Source organism: Mus pahari, chromosome 3 (assembly GCF_900095145.1).
Source record: "Mus pahari chromosome 3, PAHARI_EIJ_v1.1, whole genome shotgun sequence".
Lineage (NCBI taxonomy): Eukaryota > Metazoa > Chordata > Mammalia > Rodentia > Muridae > Mus > Mus pahari.
In genome coordinates, this window is record NC_034592.1 from 66,719,217 (window position 1) to 66,737,895 (window position 18,679).

At 40.0% G+C, this 18,679-nt stretch overlaps 1 pseudogene; it reads right to left on the reverse strand.

Annotated features, from left to right (window-relative positions):
- Positions 1-3,573: 3,573 nt before the first annotated feature.
- Positions 3,574-4,704, reverse strand: LOC110319309 (annotated as a pseudogene).
- Between the last annotated feature and the right edge of the window lie 13,975 nt (positions 4,705-18,679).

Here is an 18,679-nt window from a genome sequence, read left to right on the forward strand (position 1 = left end):
CTATGATGTCTGCTTTTATTCTATTCAATTAAAAAAAATGGATGGGCTTGGGAAATTAACTCAGTGAAGCGCTGGCTGCACGTCTTAGTCATTTTCTACTGCTGTGATAAAATACTCTGATAAAATGAACTTAAGGGAGAACGTGTTTTCTTTGGCTTCGCAGTTTGACAATTGCAAAGGACAAGCCAATGTGTCGGGAGCTTGAGGCAGGTTGTTGCACTGAATCCATAGTCAAGGGGCAGGAAGCAACGACTGCTGAACTCAGCTTAGTTTTCCCCTTTTCTGTGGTTCAGGATTCCATCTCAGAGGACCGTGGAAGGCACAGAGATCTCTCCACTACAACTAACCCAATCAAGATGTGCCCTCACTCGCATGCCTAGAGGCTCATCACCCGGATGCTTCAAAATCTCACCAGGTTCACAGTGGAAAGGAACAATTACACTGTGCAAGCATGAGGACCCGAGTTTAGAATCCTCAACACTCATGTTAACAATCCAGGCATGGCAGCGGACACCTGTGCTTTCAGCACCAAGGAAGCAGGGAAAAAAAGATCTCTGGGACTTGCTGGACATAGCCTAGTTCTGCTGTGGAGTTCAAGGATCAGAGAAAGATGTTTTCAAAAGGTAAAGTGCAAAATGACTGAGGCAGAAGCCAGGAATGGACGTCTGGGTTGTTCATGCATGGGTCTACATCTGCCCACACACCCATCGCTCATGAACGCATTGCAGGCTCAAACATGCACACACGAGTGAGTACTTAATCCATTCAGCTCATTTTACTAATAAGTTCAAAGTACTTAAACATTTGTTTAAGGAGAGGGGTGAAGAGCAGTGGTAAGACCTGCAAAGCAAAAGTAATTTCATTCCACTTAGATCCTATAATAGCTCAAGAACTTTGGGACAGTGTAACTCAAACCTCATACAACAAAGGGATACATTCTAATGATTTTCTTATAAAATTCTTATGCTAAAGAAAATATTTTAACAATTTATATAGAACTTGGTAAAAATCAAAATCATGTTAATAGATGTACAAGTATAGTAATTAAGTGTAAAAATGTTTGTAATAGTAAAATTTAGGAATCATATTACGTATAAAATTATATATGCATAACATTAAGCACATACCAACTACTTAACTCATATAGTCACATGATTTGCCTATTAGAAACCATGTAATTTGTGTGTCTTCTCTGTTCTGGGTTCCATTCTACCTCTCTCTGTGTCTCTCTCTGTCTTTCTCTNTCTGTCTTTCTCTCTCTGTCTTTCTCTCTCTGTCTTTCTTTCTTTCTTTCTTTCTTTCTTTCTTTCTTTCTTTCTTTCTTTCTTTCTTTCTTTCATTCTGTCTGTCTGGTTGGCAATCACAAGGTTTGAAACACTTCCTTTGTTCTGGCTTGGATGTCACCATCTATTCTATCTCTTGCCGTTTTCTACATAATTTAACATTCATTTCCTTTAAGCCCTACCACAGATGTCTGAAGTCTGCCTTGACTCAAGACTAGATTACCTGTTACAGTCTTAGTGATGCTTCTTGTAATCTCCATAGTGTGGTATTCATTTTGAATCATGTATTATTTTCAGTGACTTATGAAGTGCCCTATCCATACATAGTTGGCACTGAAGCATCTGTTACCTGAGTCAGTTCATCCCAGTAATTAATATGGTGGTTACTCAGAAAAAATGTTCAAGTCAGCACTTCTGACCTATTGATTACCTCCAGATTGTATTGCAACCTCCTAAGTCAGAGCACAAACATTTTCCTGTTTTATTTCTTTATCAGTTTGGGCGCTAACTTGCAGATAGTCTCAGGAAAAACCAGAATCTATTATCTATCATCTATCAATCATTTCTTAGTATTCTACTTAGGGCCCTGTAATGGGACTTGTGAAAAGGGAAATGTTTTTAACACAACATTAGAATAAATTTGCATAGTGTTATGGCTGTGTTTATTGGTTTTCATGTTTTGGAAGCAATCTTTAAGAAGCAGGAAACATGGTTAGGTACTAAAATGCTGTGTCACAAAAACATGTTCAAGAACTCCTGTGGAAAATCAATGCGATGAGAAATGTGTGTTTATTATGTTATTTATAGTTAACTATCAACCGATATGAAAAACTAAAAATTGCAACCCAAGTCTGCAACCCTGGGAAGAGAAGGGGGAACGGTCATTTACCCCTCACAGCTACAACAGTGGCAATCAGAAGATGTCTGAGTTAAGTCAGGGAATGAAAACCAACAGTAGACTTATGCTATTATTGCCCAACCCCCCTACAAACCGGAGCACAGGTGACATTATCTTCTACTCTATTCTTGGAAGGGGAAAAACTGGACTGGCTGCTGTTCATCAAAGATCTTTTGTGCTAAAAAGATAAAAATCTGGAGAGAGAGGTTATTTAGAACTGCATTTCAGTATTCCTGGAACTCATTTTGTAGACCTCGAACTCAGAAATCCACCTGCCTCTGCCTCCTGAGTGCTGGGATTAAAGGTGTGAGCCACCACGCTCAGCTCCTTAAATATATTTTTAGGCCCATGTATAGTCCCCGTTACTTGCTGTTTTTCAATATCTTACTCTGAAACAATTTCAACCTTTTACTTTTTTTTTTCCTTGAGGCAGTCTCTCACTATATAGCCTAGGCTAGGCTCAAACTCATGGTCCCATGTACTGGGATTTATAGACCTGCATGGACACTACACAATTTGTTTTTTCTTCAAGCAGGTATTGTGCTGCTAAGATGGACACACGCAGGCATAGAGTCTGGCTTCCTGGGAAACGGGCATCACACACTCTGGAGCTTAGGATTTCCATGCAAAAGGACAGCCTAAACTTTCTCCAAGGTTTCTTAGAAAAGGAGGGCTGGTTTCAAACCCACTTAGGGCTCTGCCGCAGTTCTTTCTAAAGAAGCACAGTATTCTTTTCTTTTCTGTTTGTAATGTGAGCACTTTTATTAAACCGGTCTCAAATCAGTGAGCAGGCAAACCCTGGCTGCTTCTATATCTCAACCCACTCCCAAGGGAACGAATACTTTCATTCATCTTGAGTCAGGAGGATAGAGAAGGGGGGGGTCACAATGGCCGACTGTTCACAATAAAAACAAAGCAAAAAGCATATTAGGGCAGAAGATTAAAAATTGCTTTTGCATAATTTACACAAAAGCTATTTTTGATGGACTCAGGGCATGGACTGGGCCATTCTACTCTCAAGAAGGGTGGTAGAGGTGGCTTTTTTAGCAGGACAAGGGACTTACTGTAGCCATGTACCTCATGGCTACTTGGAATGACCATTGAAAACAAAATGAAACAAAATAAATGAAACAAAAGAACAGTGTACAAAGTCCTCAGCCACACTGTAAAACTTTGAAGATGCTTGCTCTAAGCCACTATTGTTTCCCTCACTTATTTAAATTCTGAGTCCAAAAGTCACAAAACAATCCAACAAAAAGCAAAACAAATCTAAAAAAAGAAAAAAAAAACCATTAAAGCAAAGTCATGCCAATAATTTCTTCCTCCTTGTCTTGCTGCACAAGTTGAGTTTTGTCAAGCAAGTGTGTAAACCACAGCTCAGGAACAGCCTTCCTAGAAGTGGTTTGAGTGTACGATGGAGGGAGGGGACTTGTGGTACTCCTGGTTGCTGACCCATATCAGATGGAAGGTAGACAGTGAGGCCAGCATAGGTGTGCCTGTCCATGTAGATACTTGCTTTTAGGAGGGGCAATGGTCATCCTACTGGGAGTCAGAAAAGTGATCTCCTGCATCCTGATGTCCACACCTGGATACACAGTGCTGCTACCAGACAGCACTGTGTGCCATACAGGTCTTTGTGGATATCAACATCATACTTCATGATGGAACTGAAATTTGTTTTGTGGTTGTTGCAAGGTTCCATACCCAGAAACGAAGGCTGGAAGAATGCCTGGAGCAGCAGAACCATTCATTGCCAATAGTGAAGACCTGGCCATAGGGCAGGTGTGGTGGTTTGAATATGCTTGGTCCATGGTAAGTGCTACTATTAGGAGGTGTGGCCTTATTGTAAGAACTGTAGCCCTGTTGGAGGAAGTGTGTCACTGTGGGAGTGGGCTTTGGAGGTCTCCTCCCATGCTCAGGCTCTACCCAGTGTGGTGTGGAAGAAATGCTCCTCATAGCTGCCTTGAAGACATTCTTCTCCTTGCTGCCTTTGGATCAAGATGTAGAACTTTAGTCTGCTCCAACTCCATGTCTGCCTGAAAGCTGCCACACTTCCTGCCATGACGATAATGGACTAAACCTCTAAACCTATAAGCCAACCCCAATTAAATGTTCTTTATAAAAAAATGCTATGTCTCCTCACAGCAACTGAAACCCTAACAAAGACAGCATATCACGGCTTTTTCCTGGGAGGTGGAGGACACAGCAGCAGCCATCTCTTCATCGAAGTCCAGGGCCACATAGCATAGCTTCTCTTTGATATCACACAAGATTTCCAGCTCATTTGCGGTGGTGAGGCTGTAGTTCCACTCTGTCACGATCTTCATGATATTGTCTCTCAGGTCCCAGCCAGCCTTGTCCAGACTCACAGTGGTACAGGGGAAAGCTGTGGTAGATCTTCATGTTGTAGTTGATCCGTTTTCTGGAATTCATCACCATGGAGGTGATATGACCAGAGGCATACAGGGACAGCACCACCTGAATGGCTCCTTACATGGCAAGAGTGATGAAGGTTTCAAACATGATCTGTAGGGATATATGGGACTTTGTCAGTGCTGATCATTGCAAATCTGGAAGTTCAGGAGTATGGTTAAAGGGAGGACAGTTTATCTTTTGGTTTCCCAGAAGTTTTCAGGTTTTTTTTCCCCAATTGACTATTTTTAGAGCCTTGGTATACTCAGAAAAGTTGAGCATAAGGTTCAGAAATGTCTAGGATTTCTTTGCTTTGACACATGCATGGATTTCTTCATGATCAATACATTCCACAAAGTAGTTTATCAGATGCAGTTGCTCAGCCTTCTCGGAAACATCTGTCACTCAGGGTCTAGAGTTCCCATGAGGCTTTGCTCTTGGTGCTATATATCCCATGGATTTGTAGAAACATATAATTCTGTGTTTTCATCATTATGATAACAAAGAATGGTTTTGCTTCCCAGAAAACCCTCTGTGCTTTGTCCATTTACCCATCCCCTTCCACAGCCAACTTCAGGCATCTTCACAGTATCTCCAAAGAGTTGCTGTTCTCAGAATGTCATGCAGTTGGGATCACACAGCATATAGTTTTTTCAAACTAGCTAATTTCACTTACTTGTTTCTTCCATGCACAATACTTTTGAAGTTAATAGCTAAAAGGTGATCAATTTGGGTTTGAGTCTCTGCTACAGTATTTGCCTGGCATATCTAAGTCTCTGGATTAAATTCCTTTAATGCCCCCCACTCCCAAACTTGATCATCAGACAATAGGTTATCCAGAGTTCCATTGTCTAGATCCCATTTTAGTGGGAAGCTCTTATTTTTAATAGAAACTTCAAGATGAAGAGCATGAAACATCTAGCTGTCTATCAGGAGTAGCTCTTGGCAGTCCTGAAAAGCTTTAGGCTCTTTTCCATCTTCTGCCTGATCTTTTGGAATACATGGTTTCTACCCTTGCTTGGCTCTTGATGCCATTACTGCTTTGTCTTCTCAGTCAAAGAATTGCTGCTTCACTCTTGGAAGGGAGCAGGGGAAATGGAGAATGAGCCTTTACCAGATAAAGTATCCCTTTGAAAGAGCTCTCCTAGTACCCCTATTTGAAGACATTAGTTTACAATCTCATTAGGTACCTGTGTGGTTCATCTATGTGGTTCACCTTGGTTGTCAATTTATCTGGCTCGAGAGACACTTAAAATACTTGTAAAGGAGGGGCTAGAGTGATGGCACAGCAATCAAGGGCACTTCCTGCTCTTCTAGAGGTCCTGAGTGTGGTTCTCAGCACCCACACGGGGCAGCTCACCACTGTCCATAACTCTAGCTTCAGGTAGATTCAATACTGCTGGCTTCCATGGGTACTATACTCATGTGCTCATACATATATATATATATATACAATTACAAATAGTAATAAAAAGTAAATTACAAAGAAAATCTTGGTAAAGCACATTTCTGCACGTGCCTGTGAGAGTCTTCTCAGAGATGATTTTCACAGTGGCCTGCAATCTGGGGAAGATCTTCTTTGATTGAGAGTTGCAACTGTCTGTAGAGGAAGACCTGCATGAAGCAAAAGCCATAAGAAGAGGATCTTAGCAATCTTGCTGGAGGGACCAGGCTAGAGTCATCCTCAGTATGTTGATCTTTGTTTCTGCCATGGTATAGATATGCCAGGCTACGACATTTACAGCTATCAAATGCAGATTTGCTACCAGACTTCTCTAGAGAGCTACCAGGCCTTCAACCCCAGGCTTAGCTGGATCCTTTATTACCCTTCTTCTCAGCCTTCCAATTCTTGAATAGATCAGGAACTGGCTTTCCTCAGCTTTCTAGAGTGAAGACAGGAATTGTAGAACTATCCAGTCTCTAATCATGTAGTTCAATGAAGCTAGGAAAACAATCCCTTCATATATAATCCATAATATAATACATGAATACATTATATGTAATACATTGGTTTTCTTTCTCTACAGGACCAAACATAGAATCTTTATCTATAAAGGCATCATAGGAATTTCAATTTTTTTTTTGCTAGAAATAATTCTGCCCCAACAGTATAGGAGCAGGAAAGGTCAGAGATAAACTTTGACAGGCACCTTGCTATTCCTGTAAAGACTTCTTATATAATAATATTTCAGCTTCAAACTCAAACTACATCCTCTGTGTGGAAAGTAAAAAGAAGTGGTTTTGTAAAATTCCATGCATTGCTCCATATAAACTTCATTCTCTAGACTATAGGAATAGAATTTTAAATGTAATACTGTTTTAAACACAGGATGACTGTCACTTATCTGGAATATGTGGGGGCAGAGTATTTAAAATATTCTTTATGATCTGAAATATCTGCATACACATACAGAGATATCAAGTCTAACTGTGAAATTCATTATGTTTTGTGCATAGTCTTTACCCTGAGCCCATGGTAATTTCAGATCTAATCTCTAGTGAGCTTACATTTTGATGGTAAGCCAGCACAGGAGGTCAGGTAAGGCATCTTCTTTTGCTTTTGACATCATGTCAGTGCCCAGAAAGTTTTAGTGTTTGCAATTTTGATTCCCAGCCTGTGTTACACATAATAAAAATATTCCAGTGTCAGAAAATGGAACCCATGGGACTGTATCTCATCTAAATCTCATTGCCTCCTGAACCTGGCAGAACTCTGGCCAGATGGATAGCGGTATTGTTTTCTGTTCCTGCTGCAACAGCTTACATAAGCTTCTTGACTAACTACAGCACGGGGCTATAGTTTTGTGTTAGAAGCCTGACACAGGACTCAGTGGCCTCAGATGCCCTAAGGGTAAATGCCCCTCACCCTTAGCTTCTAGTCGCCTCCTGGGTGCTCCTTACTTGATGTTTGGAGCCAGGGATCTTGAATTTCTATGCAATCTGTTCACATTCACAACTTCTGATTTTGCTGTCTGGCCTTCTACTTTTAAGTGCCCTTCTGATTGCATCAAGCCCAATCAGTAAATCCAAGACAGTCTCCACATTTTAAGGTCAATGAATTAGCAACCGTGACTCTGTCTTCAAACTTGATTTCTTTTTGACATTTAAAGTCACATATTCATAGGTTCTGTACATGAAAAAAAAATGAATTTCTCTGGGTATGAGGAACCATTATTCTGCCTGTCCCAATGATGCTGGAATCAATTCTGTCAATAAGTAATAATTATAAAAATACAACACAATGACCTATTTTGCCCTATAAAATGAGAAGTTAGTATCCAAAGTTTAGAAATTGGGGTTAATATGCATAAAGTTGGGATCTTGCCTTCACCTGATGACATTAAAAACCTTGCTAATAAACACTCTTCTGCGCCTCCCAGTAACAGGGAGCGAGAAAACTGCAGCAAGCCTGGTTCATGGACCAGAGCGCCATGAAGATGGCGCTAAGTCAGGTTAAGTTTGCATCTTAGCCTAGGCCAGCTACCATTGTGGGGTGTGTGTGTGTGTGTGTGTGTGTGTGTGTGTGTGTGTGTGTGTGTGTGTGTGTGTGTGTGTGTGTGAGAGAGAGAGAGAGAGAGAGAGAGAGAGAGATGTATGCATGGATGTTCACGCATGCATTTGCATGCGGTGCTCCTGTTGTTCCCTAGGGGCCGCTCGATTTGGTTTCTGACACAGGACCTTCTGTGGTCTAGGGCTTGTGCTTTAGGATAGCCTGGCTAGATGGACACCAAGCCCAATATCCAAATGTTCACCCGACTCTGGCCAGCACTGAGAGGTCAAGCATGCGCTCTCATATCTGTTTTCTTAACATGGGTTCCAGCGATTAAACTCATTCCTTAGGCGTGTCTGGGGAGTGCTTTATTGACTGAGCCGTCTCCTTAGCATCTCTGACCCTGAAAGTGCATGATGCTGAGGTGAAAAGGCACCCATACTCTGCTTTAAGTAGGAGTTTTATGTCTGTTTCTCTCTCTCTCTCTCACACCATTTACTATCTGTGACGGCTCTGACCTGCATGGCGCCTCAGACAAGGCCCACGGGCGTTTGACTCACACCAGACAGACTTGGTGGTTTCATTTCTATCTGACCATTTTTCCCCTGTCCTCTTGTCTTTTTAAAGATATTCCTGTAAAACAGCAAAAACTAAGATATTTTTAGCACTTGGCTATAGTTGAATGGTTTTTTTTCCCTCTTAACAACAAAGAAATCATGTAAGGGTTTTTGAATATATTTTCAACCACCCTTTCATCACTTAACTTAGCCTTCATGTGATGATGCAACCACAGTAGGGTGGAAATATCTGCAGCTGGGAAGAACTGTGCTGGTTTTGAATGGTGATGGAATGCTAGAGTGTATACTGGAGGAGTTCATTCTCTTTCATCTCCTTCATGACGTGCTCGTGTTTTGAATGGCTAACATACTAATAAAAAGCCATTTGTTTAGGGAGTATTCAGGAGAAACATATTTTATGTGAATATGGAATATTAGCTAAAGTGTTGATTAAAATGTAAATTTAGCACCATTGAGAAGTGAGGTTAGAAAGTTAAAAAGACAAAGAACGATGGCTTTGAGCTGTCTCCGTGGGAAAAGATGCTTGTGGCCAAGAGCGATGACTGATGACTCGCGTTTGATCTCTGGAACCTACCTGTGCAAGGAGAGACTGATTTCCACATGTTGTCTTGGATCATTATAATCAAATGTTAGTGGTGCCTTGCCCCCCTAGCACATACACATACACACACACACACACACACACACACACACACACATGCATATACACATATACACATGCACACACAACCAACCAACAAATAAATGTATCAAAATAACAAAAGCATTACAATAAAGAAATTTAGACTATAGATATAACCTTCAACAACATAGCTTTTCATAGTGTTAGGCTATTTATTTTCATTGTTATGATATAGCATAAGCCATATTTGTGGGCATAAGAAGTTTTTTTTTCTGTAGTTTTTAATTATTTTCTTGAAAGTCATAAGTGTGGTACACACCTTCACTCTTAGTCACTTAGAAGGCTGAGGCAGAAAGATTATAAGTTTGACCCCAGCTAGTTCTCTCTCTCTCTCTCTCTCTCTCTCTCTCTCTCTCTCTCTCTCTCTCTCCTACCTGTCTCTCCCTTTCTCCTCTCATCTCTCTTTTCCCCCTCCTCTCTCGTCTATATTATTTATATATGTAGTTTTTGTTTTATTTCAGGTTGCAAATGATTTTTCCTTGAAAACTGTTAAGAAAGTTCTATGAACTGTTATATAATGAACTCTATAAAGCATGGATGAATTAGAAAGATCTGGTTAGAGCAATTCCATTTAATGTTCATCTCTCTACATAGTGAGTGCTAACAGTCCATTATTGTTTTAGAGGCTTAGCTGTTCACAGATAGATGAGAAAGAGCTGAAGATAACTAAGTTAAATTTGTATTCAGGATTCTAGGCAATCTAGAAATGAAATAATTCTGAAATTCAATATTTATAGTTCTTATGGAGAACAGTGAGACTTTGTTGGGGCTCTGTTGTGGACATACTGATGGGAAAGAAGGACTACTTAAAGAGTGAAAACAGAAGATGTCTGCTATCACTCTTTGACCTTTTGACCAATATGAAGTAGAGAGGGTTTACTAACAACCACTTCTCTTCCCCTTCCTCCTCCTCCTCCTCCTCTTCCTCCTCCTCCTCCTCCTCTTACAGCAATGCAGTGACTACTGCATTGTTGCAATGCTCACTAACATTTCCCTACCCATAATCCTTCCTGTTTTTTATTTAGTTGTAGTTCTCAATTGATGCTAACATGGCCTCATCAGACATTAATAATACTGCTAGCTAATTTTACATTGCTGTGAGCAAATACCTCACAGAGGTAACTTTGAGAGGTTTACTTGGATTGGTTTACAGTCCATCATGGCAGACAGGCATGGAATCCGTGGAAGCAGGTAGCACCTCCTCAAATCTTGGTGGGTATGGAAACAGTGAGAGAACTGGACCATAAGCTGTGCTCTGCATGGCTCAGGTTCCCAAGCCCTGACCAGGGAAATGAGAGAGTGAAGAAACAACAGACAAAGAAAAGCTAGGGTGGGATGGTCTGGGCTCTCAGAGGAAGAAATCACAGCACCGCATAAGCTCAGAGTATTTATCATATATAGTTGTACAGGGAGGCAGGGTTATTCCATAATCTGAACAAGGAAGTAAGGTTATTATATGCAAACGAACAAGGAGACATGTTTATTTAACCTCAGTAGAAGTAGTCTCTGGAGTGGTGCAGTCTTCAGGCAGTAGACATGATCACAGAAAGCTAGAGAGAACCCATCATGTACACACTGTCACCATTTGCCTTCAGACCCACAGAAGGCTTTGGCTTCTCCCTAAGTTTGACCAAGGAAGGTTTTGCTGCTATCATGAGGCAGAGGTTTTGGGGTCTTTGACGTGGCTGTCTCAGCAGTATGAGTTAACCAAGGACTCCATTGAATCCCTACAACCTTAAGTATAGCTAAGATAAAACCTTCAAAGGCTTGCCTTTGATGACTCACCACCACCAGCCACTCATATATCTTCCTCCAAACAGTGCCACCTATTGGTTTCCGGATGGTCAAACACATGAGCCTGTGGGGGGAACACTTTAGATCCAACTCAAAATGGTAACACATTTACACTGTGAACATATCGACACAAATGCACAGGGCTGTGTTTTTGTTTTTGTTTTTGTTTTTTTTTATACTTTTATCCTCTAGGTCTTACTCTGAGGCATTAGGAGCATGCAAAACATAGTTATTGCATGAAGAAACTAAGTTAAAACAACTTTCCCATGCATTGATATACAATATACTATGTAATGTGTTACACATTTTATAGCTTCATGACTCGTTTCCTCTTCTGATTGTTGTAGGAATGGAAACCTACTTCTTTCTTCTTTAGTTGGTACCTCTTCAGGGTGCATATGGAGGCCACTGGGCAACAACAGGTCTCTTAGCTGTCATAGGTTACTTGTGTCTTAATGCTTGATGACAGAAATGGAGGTGGATGTTGATGGAAGAGGCATCTCATGACTTCTAACCTTTTGGTTCCATGGTGACTGTATTTTTACTAGAACATTTTCAGCACTTTCTCCTTTTTCTGCTGAGCCTTTCAGGGAGGGTAGAATGCTGAATGGCTCTTTCAATAGGCAGCTTTGTCAGGGAATTTATTCTAAGTTACCTGGCATTGCTTTAGAACTACTGTGCAATGGCTTTTCTCCTGTTATACCCTGAGGCTTCAATTTGCTGACTTAAAAAAAAGATACATATATAGAATTGGGATAGGTTCCAGTTTCCCCGTGACAGTTCTGGTTAATACCTGCTGCATGGTATAAATGTCAATGGTGTCTCTTTGACTTTCTTAATTCACCTTGATTGGGCAATAAAGTGTAGCAGTGTCTGTTAATGTGATTCTTTTACTTCTAAGTGTTCTCCTGCCTGTCTATTGAGAAGTCCTCATTCCTCACAGTGCTGGAATTAGGTATTGACAATTCTCCCATGTTCTTTATTCCGTAATTCTTCTCAGATAGCAAACATATAGGGAAACTGTCTATTCATTTATTTACATCTTTTGAAGGGGAAAATCAGTTGAATAAATCTATGTTTTTAAAAATAGGTGACCTTTCCCTTCCAAGGGCCAATGTAATTGGGAAAAAAGATTATTTTGATATATAAACAACCCTACTAGTTTTTTGACATACAAGGATTGGCGTGATATTATTGAAGGCATTATGAGACTGACAAAACTTTTACCTCCCTGGAAGTCTTCCTCATGAATTTCCACAAGTGTTCTCAAACAGTCCACCGCAGGGATGCCTCGATGAGAAAAGACTTAAGGCTGTGAAGGTTATATTAAGTGTACACATAATGTAGTCGAACAGGAACAAGGGCAAGGGAGTAGCAGAAGAAAGAGACAACCCAAGTGCAGCAGCATTCCCCAGGGATTTGGCATTGGAAGAGGTAGGCATTGAAGGGTGGGTGTAATTCCTGCAGATATGCATATCTGGTAAGATTCTATAGAGGAGGGTTTGACCCTTTATCTTTGAGACTACCCAGTTTGAGCCAGAATAGAAAAACGTCAGTCATTGCTGTTGGGATGGCGCCAACGTGGAAGGCAAGAACTCACTTTTAAAAATTAACTGGAGATTCCCAAATGGAATACACAAGCACCATGATATATGTTTAGGAGGAGGGGAGAATTGGCTTCTCAGACAAGCCGAGTCACATGGTTCTTGCACAAGCCTCAAAAGTAGAACAAAGGAACACAGCTACCAGTGGGGATTTACCTGGGAAAGGTTTGTAGCTGCCTCAGAGGGCTTAAGCTTAGAGGTGCTGGGAGGTCCTGCTCTGCAGAGACAGGCAGGCTGCATGGATGCAGAGAGTATGATGGTAGAAGCTGCCATCTTCCTACAAGCAAATAATCACAGGAGAGGGATACATAAATTTGATTTAATTGTTTTAAAGGATAGAGGGAGTATAATGGTAATTGTTTAAATTTTCTTAAGTATATGTGGAATAAAGAAATCTAGGCCTTTGATAAATAAAAGCAAGGGAGGAGAATAGAAGTAATGAGAAAAACACATTAAAAGAAGTTTGAAAAGGCCCATGCCAGGGAAAATACTCAGAATCTTTTGAAGGTGGTCTACATGGGAATTCTGAGATTGTTCAGCCTGGTATGACAAAAACAGAGCCTGGAAATAGGCATATTCAGTAAGTAGAAGGGAATTTAATTAAAGGTAAATACATAGATGAATAAATAATTGAGGTTTTTGATCTTAAATTATAAGTCTAAGAGCAGGGGTTAAGTGGAAAAAAATTATCTCAGACAGATAAAGAAACTTATGTTAATTCAAGTTACATAAACAGAAGGGAACATATGTATCCACAGAGATATTAATCTCCATTGAAAGGAGGATTTAATTTTACATAGATGAATAAATAGTTCAGACTTTTGATCATAAATTGCAGGTCAAAGAGCAGAGGGTAGGCAGCCTAACATATCAGACAGTGGCAATGTAGCTTTATTCTCACTGTTAAAAATTAATCATGTAAGAACAAAACAGGAGATAGTGAAGCAGCGCTATCCCAACAGATAATATTTGTTTAGATTATTTTAATTGCTTTGAATTGTTTTAATTATTAAAATGAAGATAATTAAAAGTTTGGTGATATTTATGATATTAAAAACCCTCTGGGAGAGAGGTCAACCTATTAATTTAATTTATTCTGTACCTTTTATGATTTCTAATTCCTGGACCAAGGACATGCTATTTTGGGAGAGAGCCTTTTTATTTGTGTTGACAGGAAAGGAAAAACATCTTTGGACCCCTTCCAGAGTAATATGGATACGGTAGGACAGGGAAAGACCCTCTGAAGGTCTTGGCTACAGTAAAGAAAAATTTGAGAAAATCAAACAGGACAGGTAACTTGATCTGCTGTTTCCTTGACATGGAAACAGCCCAATAACTGGCTTAGACAGAAAACTGTCTCTAGCCAAAACTTCAGCTAAATTTAGACAGTAAATACTATTGGGTATGGAATCCTTAAGAGTCTTTGTGCACTCTTTCATATAGCACAAATGAAGATTTATCATAATTGCTTATTGATCAAAATAACTCATAAAAGAATATTTCTCTTTCACCTGCTTAAAGAAGGAGCAAAATTAATACTTCACTGATCTATGCACCTTGCACAATCCATATGAATATGTTAATAATATTAAAATTTTGTGAGATTCATATATTACAGGATGTACACCTTTGGAAAGATTCATCCTCATGGATGCTGAAATGACCTGCTGTTCCAGCTCCCTGCCGCATCTCATGCTCTTTCCAGAGACTTGCTCCCAAAACAGCTTGAGGAAGAGCTGATGCTTCCCAAAGACCACACTGATTCAGGTTTTCAGATGGTTCCAGTCAGGGCTTCCGTTAAGTTCTGAACTATCTAAGCTTACAGAGACTGGAGAACAAGTTCCAAAGCTAGCTTTTAAAAGTCTAACCAAGGGCTGGCTCAGAGGTTGAGAGCACTGACTGCTCTTCCAGAGGTCCTGAGTTCAATTCCCAGCTACCACACGGTGGCTCACAACCATATATATCTATAATGAGATCTGACACCCTCTTCTGGTATGCAGGCAGAACACTGTACATAATAAATAAATCTTTAAAAAAAAAAATCTAACCAAATTTTCTAATCTTCCTACCCCCTCCCCACCTCTTGAAAGAACTTCTTGTCACCTCTATTCAGCAGGAAGAAGGGATGGAATGTCATCATTGGCCCCTTAGGTTTGGGTGTCTGTTTATGTTTATTTTACCTTTACTTTTAATTTTAATGTTTTGTTTTTTGAGGCAGGGTTTCTCGGTACAGCTCTGGCTGTCCTGGAACTCACTCTGTAGACCAGGCTGGCCTTGAACTCAGAAATCTGCCTGCCTCTGCCTTCCAACTGCTGGAAATAAAGGCATGTACCACCACTGCCCAGCCTTATGGGTATTTTATAAATTATAGATAGGTTGGCATTTTAAGGGATAATTTGGAAATGGTCATAATTTTGAGCAGGAAGGAAATAGATGGGATGGACTACTAAATTTATTCTTAATCAAAATGTATAGCCACAATCTTTTATAATTGATACAAATTGAGTTATAATTTTACATTGGTATAGAAATTATAGAATGATGTAGACTTATGGTTTCAGTAGTATAAATTTCTTATATTGATCCAAAAATTAAAAATAATATTGTTACTCTTAGAAAGGTATTGTGCCTATCCAACTCATTTAAGAAAACAAGGTTTAGACCCAGTCCTTCTAATAACTGCTATTACAAACTGTTTAGGATGATTAAGTAATGCAAGTTAAAGACCATGGAAAACTCATGGTTATATTGGATTCTGACCTAATTATATTAAACTTCTTTCTACAATATTCAAATAGAAATGGTTAAGAATAGTCATGGTTTAACAATCCAGATATAATTTATATATATAGTCTTCAAAAACACCAGAAATCTACAGAATATAACATTCAATATTAATTCATTATTAAAGATAATTTAACTAGAGATATGTCTGCTCCTGACAGTACCCCTTCATGGTTCAAAGAAGAAATTGAGCATCCAAACCCCTATATGGAGTTACTTCAGTTATGGCAAGATAGCCACTGGGGGGAAAATTACCCTATTCATCTACAGAGAAAAAATAATGTTCAAGAAAGAACACACAATGCAGGATAGTTGACAGTTTAGCTCTGCCAATACAGTGTAAACAAGTCGTTCATAGTTCCTGCTTCATTTCAAGGTCTGTCAGATGGTTTTAGGCTAGAAGGCTGAAGACTTATGCTCCAACGTTTTGAGGAATGAGGGACTGTTCAGGTAGTCAGCTGTCTCTACAAATTGGTTAAGTTTTGGAAGTTATATTTTGTGCTTCCTATATTTTCATATATTTAATTCATTCTCAGATTTCTGATGGGGTTGAAGACTGGATATAGTCCCATAACCAAGCTCAAGTTGTTTAACATTGCAGAAGATGATATAGAAAGGGTAGTTTTCAGATGGTAATACAAATTCAAGTCAGAACATAATCAGGTGTAGAATTGTAAACTCTTTAAGTCAAGGATAAATTTAGAATACTTTATGTAATTGACAAATATGATAAACTGGATATTAATTATGTATCATACTTTATAATTTATATAATTGTAATGATTGTGCTCAATTTATGTCTGAGAAGAGCTATTTTATTTTTAATATTTGGACAGAAAGTGTGAGATCTTGGGAATTGTTTCTAATGCTTTGTCTTATTTTGGCTCCCAAAAGCTGTGCTTCCAGACCTAAGGGTCCCTGCCCCCAACTGGCTTTGATTGGTAATAAAGAAATGGCATACAGCCAATGGCTGGGCAGGGAGACAGGTCAGGACTTTTAGATTGCAAGGGAGAGAGAGAGAGAGAGAGAGAGAGAGAGAGAGAGAGAGAGAGAGAGAGANAGAGAGAGAGAGAGAGACAGAGAGAGAGAGACAGAGAGAGAGAGACAGAGAGAGAGAGACAGAGAGAGAGAGACAGAGACAGAGACAGAGACAGAGACAAAGAGAGAACAGCAGAATTGCTATGACTCAGAGGCAGAGAGATCAAATATAAGAGCTGCAGGAGAGAAATCATCCAGCATTGTAGATGGAAAGGGAAAGCAACTGTGTGTGTGTGTGTGTGTGTGTGTGTGTGTGTAGCTGCCCAGAAGAACAGGGTAGCAAAGTTAAAAGATAGATTTAGAAGGTATTAAGCCAGGAACACTGGAGGGGTGCACTTGCTAGCGTCGTAGAGGCTTAGAAGTGCCCATCTATTCAGCTAGTGAAGGCATATTAAAATTAGCTGGCATGCATGTCTTTCATTCATGAATCCAGAGCTCTTGGGTGCAGCATCTGACCTGCTGGAAGCCAAAGCAGTTTAACTATTCACCAGTACAGACTGGGCCAGAGAGAACTTGAGATTCTAGGAGGTGACGTGGTTTCATCTTGCAGGCATCTGTTTTTCCTTGACATGTGGTTTCATACCGTGTTTTTGAATATTACTTCAAAACTCATATTTCTTTAGGCCAGGCGGTGGTGGTGCATGCCTTTAATCCCAGCACTCGGGAGTCAGAGGCAGGTGGATTTCTGAGTTTGAGGCCAGCCTGGTCTACAAAGTGAGTTCCAGGACAGCCAGGGCTACACAGAGAAACCCTGTCTTGAAAAACCGAAAACAAACAAACAATCAAACAAACAAACAACAAAACAAAACAAAACTCATATTTCTTTACAAAAGTTTTACCCTTAAGACACATAAGTATCAAATTGAAGGTGAAAAGAAATGTAATGATTTTCGCTTTTCTTTGATCCCTTCCCCATCTTCACTGGCAGCACAGAGAGCATAGGAGAGTAAGGGGGGATAAAATATTGCACATATATGTAACTTGGCCACTGATGGCTTGCTTGAACTAGCTTTGTTTGCTCAAGAAAACTGGGCTTAGACATAACCATGAGACTCCAGCTTTGGGCACATTTCTCTGGGTTCTGTGGAGGACATGAGAATTCTACAGGGACCTTCAGTATAATCTGTGGTGGAGGTAGGGAGAGGACAAAGAATGAATGACATCTCTCGGATGCTCACTTTAGCATGTTGGAACTGTTTAATCCAGTCAGTTAGTGTGTTGTGGCTTTAGGGCATTAATGCTGAAGTTCGGATTGCTCATCCCAGTGGACCTATTAATTCCCAGGCTGGGAATCCTATTTGTTTTCACTACTTATATCTCCTTCAAATTTTCTGAGATCTTAGTACTTTAACTTCTATAGAAAAAATTCCTCCTAACACTTGCACTATATAATTATGTTTATTTGAATTTATTTTTATGTTATTATTATCATAACTGACGCTACAAATATGGATTTATATTGGCAAACATAAGAGTAAAAACTATAAACTTCTCCATTTAGCAAATATTTATGGATCATTTCCCTGCATACCATTTCTATTTAGGTGCTGTAATAGAGGTGTAGATTTAAAAACAAGTCTAGATTCATGAGAGGGAAGAAATTACGGAGTCACCTAACAAACAATAGTTATACAGCATGCTAGATCAAGACAGGTACTGGAGTAGAAAGACCTCCCAGATCAGAGCAAGAGGGAAGAGGAAAGAGGAAAGGGGCAGATGCAGCAGTGAATGGTGAGAGAGAGAGAGAGAGAGAGAGAGAGAGAGAGAGAGAGAGAGAGAGACTCATTTCTAAGTTAGGTTAGAAGCAGGACTGGAAAGAGACAAATGACTGGCTAATGAGCTGCCTCCCAGGGAATTCATTAAGGGAGTGAAGAAAAGCAAAGCCTGGGGGAAGAGCTGTCCTCCTATGGTCAAAGAGCAGAAGCAGGGAAGCAGGCTAGGGTATGTAATTTAGGGACACTGCCAGGGCACAGGACAGAGGTATACCTAGGGATCCTGAAGACCTTTGCAGGCTTTATGGAGTTAAGGCTGCTATCTGGGGGAAGCCATTTCAGAGTTTGTGGCACAAGACTGTCATCAACTAGTTATGCTCGAAAGGGGCCATTTCAACTTCATT